The sequence below is a fragment of the Rhineura floridana genome, chromosome 22 (assembly GCF_030035675.1).
Source record: "Rhineura floridana isolate rRhiFlo1 chromosome 22, rRhiFlo1.hap2, whole genome shotgun sequence".
Lineage (NCBI taxonomy): Eukaryota > Metazoa > Chordata > Lepidosauria > Squamata > Rhineuridae > Rhineura > Rhineura floridana.
In genome coordinates this window covers 14,682,665-14,688,505 of record NC_084501.1, presented here as the reverse complement: position 1 = coordinate 14,688,505, position 5,841 = coordinate 14,682,665, and the positions used below count along the sequence as shown (strand labels likewise).

The window sequence follows — 5,841 nt, the reverse complement described above, 5'->3', positions numbered from 1 at the left end:
TCGACCTACCAATCCGCAAGGGATTCATGCCAAATGTCTGGTGATCCTAGGCAGATGCTTTCACCTGGTGTCCCCACCTTGAACTAAGTTCTACAGATGAATCATAGTCCTTCATTTATTAATCGGCTTCATAGCAACTGTGCCTGGAAGGGTTTAGGGTGACATTGAAGGAATGTGAGATGCACATTCTAAGTGGGTTCCACCTACCTGGGCTGGCTTTCCAATGAAGGAGAGAGGGGGGGGGGAGAGGAAAAAACAGCAATTTACAAAGGAAAGTGAGCCATATAGAAAGCTGCCTTCAGGATTGAAGGGAGCGTCTTGGAGAAACAGCTGCTTCTAACTAGTTGAAAAGAAAGCCTCAGTGTCTGGGAACAGGCTGCTTTCAAAGCCCACAGTTGCTGAAATCAGCACTGGCAGGACACTTCGAGGTTCCCTCATCACAATTAGAAGGAAGCAAAAGGGCGTAGGAGCAATGGTTGCCCTATATTAAATCCAGGTGCTGAGATACGCCACTCGGTTGTTGTAAACAGGGTGGGTGAACAATTAAAGCAATTTCAGAAGAGTGTGAGGCATGTGAGAAAATGAGAGCCGTATGAGCAGAGGGTGTTTCCTATCCTCGAGGCTTCTGAGCAGGTTGTATAAGAGCTCTCCCTCCTCTGCTCTGCTCTAGCCATATCAGCTGGAGCCCTCAAAGAATCAGGTAAGGTCCGTTCCAATGCCGGAGGTTCTGACCTCCATAGAGCTGGTTGATAGGTCAACGTGGGGGGTGCCATTTTCATTCAAAGCATGGCTAGGTGCATGCTTGCTCAGAGATAAAGACACACTGTGTTGAGTGGAGCTCATTTGCAGGTAAGCATGCGAAGGAGTCCACCTTTTAGGATGGAATGCCAACCTCATGGTTGGCAGCAGCAGGGCTTAATGGTGAACCATACCCATAGACGCATCAAGAGCCCGGCTGCTCATGCCAACCGGGACAGAAGATTAGGGAGAGGAGGGTAAGCACCTCTTCTCTATACCAGTGTCCAGGGTGGTACACAAAAGGGGCATGGATCAGGCCCACTGTTGTCACCTGATGGCAGCAGGGTCATCTCAGGATCCAACGTATTCTGTGTTGTCACAGCTCCACCCCTGAAATATTAATTTGGGGTGAGGGGAGTTCTACCAGGTTCTACCAGGTTCCACCGGTGGAGATATCACAGACAGTAACTTCCATCTGCCTGCTATTTAGGGAAGAACCACAGTTAATTCCTTGGCAGTGGGTCTTCCCCACTGATAGAGGCTGGCAGAGAAGGTCAGAGCCACATGTAGGGATGGGTGAGAATTCCGATTCAGGTCGCATTTCAAGCAGAATTTATCAAATTAGCTATTTCCGAAATATTATGAGAACTGAAACAGTCATCCTTCGAAATTCACATTTATTACAATTTTCGGATGCAGTTTGTTAGCTAAACATTTACAAAAATGCATATATTAGGGGAATGTGTGCATACAAATGAATATATGAGTGAAAATAACATGCAAAAAGGCATGATGTGACGAGAGATGGCTTGCAAAAATGTGCGCCTTTCTCAAAACTGCCTACAAAAAATGTGCATATTTGGAGAAATTTGCACTAATATGGTGGAGATTTTTTTAAAAAATTCACAGATCGCTGTAGAAATGTAGAGAGATGAATTTAACACTGGCAAAATGAGAGACTGAGAGAACTGAAACGGACAGCTCTTTCCTCTCCTCGCCATGCATGGACACACCTTAGGGATGGAAAGATCTGTCAGTGTTGGTCCTCTTTGCTTCTTAAATTCAGCGGTCCACATTTCTGCAGCAATTTGCATTTTTTTATCCTCATGAAAATCCTCCATCATTTCAATGCAAATTTCTCCAAATAAACTTATTTGCAAGCAAATTTTCCATCATATTATGCATTTTATATGTTAATTTTCATGCATATATTCATTTTTATGAATACTGTCCCCCAATATATGCATCTTTGTAAATATTGCTGGGCTGGTGAACAGCATTGCAAAAGTCGAACACGTGCAAATTTCGAAGGATGGCTCTGTTTCGCTTCTCATATTGTTTCGGAAAGTGTGAATTTGATAGATTTGGCTTCAAATGCAAACTGAAACAAATTTCTCACCCATCCCTAGCTTGCCTAGATCTCATCCAAACCACCCTCCAGCTTAGACGATGGGGGTTATTTGAATTGCTCTGTCAGATCTGGTGCATGCATGTACACGCACAGGGTACATGCTTCGAGTAGACCCATTAAAATGAATGGACCTAAGTTAGTCATACCTAACCACTTAAATGGGTTTATTCTGAGTAGGACCAGCATTGAATACCAACCACATAGCAGTTTTCTCCCTGTTTTTAAAAAAGAGAGAGAAAGCTCAAGTGGTTCTTTAGATTTCTATGGTGGGGGGGAGAGCTGTGCTTCAGGCCAGATATCATTTGGGGAAGTGTGGATTAGGTAGATTTGCCATTAAGGTGAACTTCATCTAATTTCTCCCCCACCCCTGTGTAAAGGAGTGTTGTTAGAGGAGCCAGATAACACCATGTAGCTCTGACAGGGAGAACTGACCTAGCTGATGCAGAAAAAGGACAACTAAAATGTTCAAGGGATGGAAATGACTCCCCTACAAGCAAAGGTCACAACATTTAGGGCTTTTTAGTTGAGGGGGGAAGAAAGGTCCCAGCTTCAATCCCCAATGCCATCTCCAGGTGAGGCTCAGAGAGAAGCCACATTTGAAATCCTGGAGAGCCACGACCAGCCGGTGTAGACAATACTGAGCTCTACAGCTCCCTGTGTTCCTGTGACCTATGTCTCTCTTTCCTTATTTTAGGTTTACCTCCCTCCACAAAGCAATGACTTTTTCGGGAAGTCTTTGTGGCTACAACACCTCCTGCTGTGTAAGCCTCCCCCCAACGACACTGATGTTGCAGCCACCACCTTTTGCAGCAGAAACAAAGCTGGTAGACCTACAGATTGTCACCCCAAAGCCGCCGCCTTGTGAAATCCCAGAATGTGACTTCCATCCATGCAGCCTGCCTCCATTGTGCTGCCGCATGCCTCCTGAGCCACCCATGGTCTTTGCCACCTTCTCCACCTGTCTGCATGAGTTGTAAGGAGGGCACACCTGTGGCCATCATGCCGTAGGCCTGTCTCAGGCAGGAGACTACAGACAGGAAGAAGGGCAGCGCGAGGAGCTAAATGTTGGTGGGGGGATTGGAAATGGGGACCGGAGTAGTTCTCTGGAAAGGATGTACACTTGACGTTGCATGAGTAATTTGGTGCCTGTCCTTAAGGATCAGGGTCAGTCACCATCATGCCTTTTGTATACTAATGCATTTTGGGGAAAAATTAATAATAACCACAGATGCTGTGAATTGCAGTGCTAGCCCGAGTCTTCTTTTTTTTTCCTTTTTTTTTGGAGTGGAGTTATTCAGATGGCTATGTTGAGAAAATTCCAGAAGACATGGATTGGGGGAGAAAGAAGGAGGAGGAAGAAGAGGGGAAGTTAGTAGATCTAAACCTATGGAGCTCCAGATGCTGTTGGGTATCATCAGTGGTCAGGAATGATTGGAGTTGTGGTCTCACAACATCTGGAGAGCTATAGGTTCCCTTATTTGGCCTAAACCATAAGTCAGGGATAGCTGGCCTGTGGTAGTCCAGATTTTTTGGGGGGAATACAATTCCCATCAACCTCAGGCAAGCATGGCCAGTGGTTGAGGATGATGGGACCTGCAGTCCCTCAACCTCTAGAAGGCCACAGGTCCCCCATCCCTGCCCTAAGTCCACCCCCAGTTAAACATTTCCTTATTAGCCATCGGTTTGTTTCTTACACTTCTGATGCCAGAGACAGGTTTGTTTATGTTGTGTAAAGTGTTGTGAAGGCAAAATAAATAACACTAGGTGCCAGGAGCTTATTGGGAGGAGAGAACACTGACACAGTGTGTTAGCCAATTAGGATATTGATCACCAACTATTGATTATATTGATTTTGCCGTTTCATGATTGGAGTGCCTGGTTGTACTAAAAAGGAGATTATACAGCAGCCATACACCATGAGGGATGGAAACATCTGTCAGTTTCAGTTCTCTCATTTTCCCTGTCTTAAATGCAGTTCTCCACATTTCTGCAAAAAGGTTTTTTTACAAAATACCCTCATGAAAATTCAGCAGCATTTTAGTGCGAATTTCTCCAGATAACCACATTTTGTATACAGCTTTGACTAATGACCATATTTTTGAAAGCAATTTCCCCTAATAGAATACATATTTGTATGTTATTTTCACTGATATGTGCCTTTGTATGCATAGTTTCTTAAAATATATACGTTTTTGTAAATGACAGCAGCACTACAAAATTTGGTTAAGTGTGAACTTTGAAGGATGGCTGCATTTTGGCTTTTCTCATGTTGTCTCACAACAAGTGGATTTGACAGATTCGGTTTTAAATATGAATGGAATCCATTTTTATCCTATTCCTAATATCTATACTGAAGTAAGACCACTGAGTTCAATGGGCCTTACTCCGAGAAAATGTATGTACAAAACTACAGCTTTTTCCTCAATGGATTTTTTTTTAATTAAAAACAAATCAGTTTATTTTGTAGGGTGCACTTACAACACACAGTTTAGGAATTAAAGATGCAAACATCAACATTTTAACGAAGGAAACACAAAGGAAGAGGGCCACATGGGGAGGACTGGAGATCAGTTGTATCACATAAAGTTTCACCTGATGATGTCATTAAAGTAAAGGCATTTGAAATTCTTCTGTGACATTGTAGTGTTGACTTCTCCTAACAGACACATTTCCATAAGCAGCTTTGATTAATGAACACATCAGGAGACAAGGAGATGCATTGTATAAACAGATGTACACTTCTCTTTCTATCTGTGGTCCTTCAGATGTTGCTGGGCTCCAACTCTCGTCAGCCACAGTTAGTGTGGCCAACAGTCAAGAATGATGGGAGCCATAGTCCAGCAACATCTGGAGGGCCACAGCTTCCCCATGTAGGCTATTGGGCTAAATAGATGTAACTTTATGTAACTTTAAAGTTGACAATGAGGACATTGAACTTGTCAAGGATTATCAATACCTTGGCACAGTCATTAACCAAAATGGAGACAATAGTCAAGAAATCAGAAGAAGGCTAGGACTAGGGAGGGCAGCTGTGAGAGAACTAGAAAAGGTCCTCAAATGCAAAGTTGTATCACTGAACACTAAAGTCAGGATCATTCAGACCATGGTATTCCCAATGTCTGTGTACGGATGTGAAAGTTCGACAGTGAAAAAAGTGGATAAGAAAAAAATCAACTCATTTGAAATGTGGTGTTGGAGGAGAGCTTTGCACATACCATGGACCATAAAAAATGCAAATAATTGGGTGTTAGAACAAATTAAACCAGAACTATCACTAGAAGCTAAAATGATGAAACTGAGGTTATCATACTTTGGACACATAATGGGAAGACCTAATTCATTAGAAAAGATAATGATTCTTGGAAAATCAGAAGGGAGTAGAAAAAGAGGAAGGCCAAACAAGAGATGGATTGATTCCATAAAGGGAGCCACAGACCTGACCTTACAAGATCTGAGCAGGGTGGTTCATGACAGATGCTCTTGGAGGTCGCTGATTCATAGGGTCACCATAAGTCATGGTTGACTTGAAGGCAAATAACAACAACAACAACAGACTAACTCAATATACGGGTAGTCAACACCATGTCCTCTATACATTAAGGACCAACTCCCATCAGCCTCAGACAGTGGCATCCATTGGGAATGACCGGCGGCGAGGGAGGCAAAGAGACAATTGGGAGGTGGATCCAGAG

General features: G+C 43.3%; 1 long non-coding RNA gene across 1 annotated transcript; it reads left to right on the top strand.

The window, feature by feature from the left end:
* Positions 1-551: 551 nt before the first annotated feature.
* On the top strand, positions 552-3,392 carry LOC133374739 (uncharacterized). The gene is made up of 2 exons (XR_009759958.1): positions 552-700; positions 2,844-3,392. It is a non-coding gene; the product is annotated as an uncharacterized LOC133374739 (long non-coding RNA).
* Positions 3,393-5,841: the final 2,449 nt, after the last annotated feature.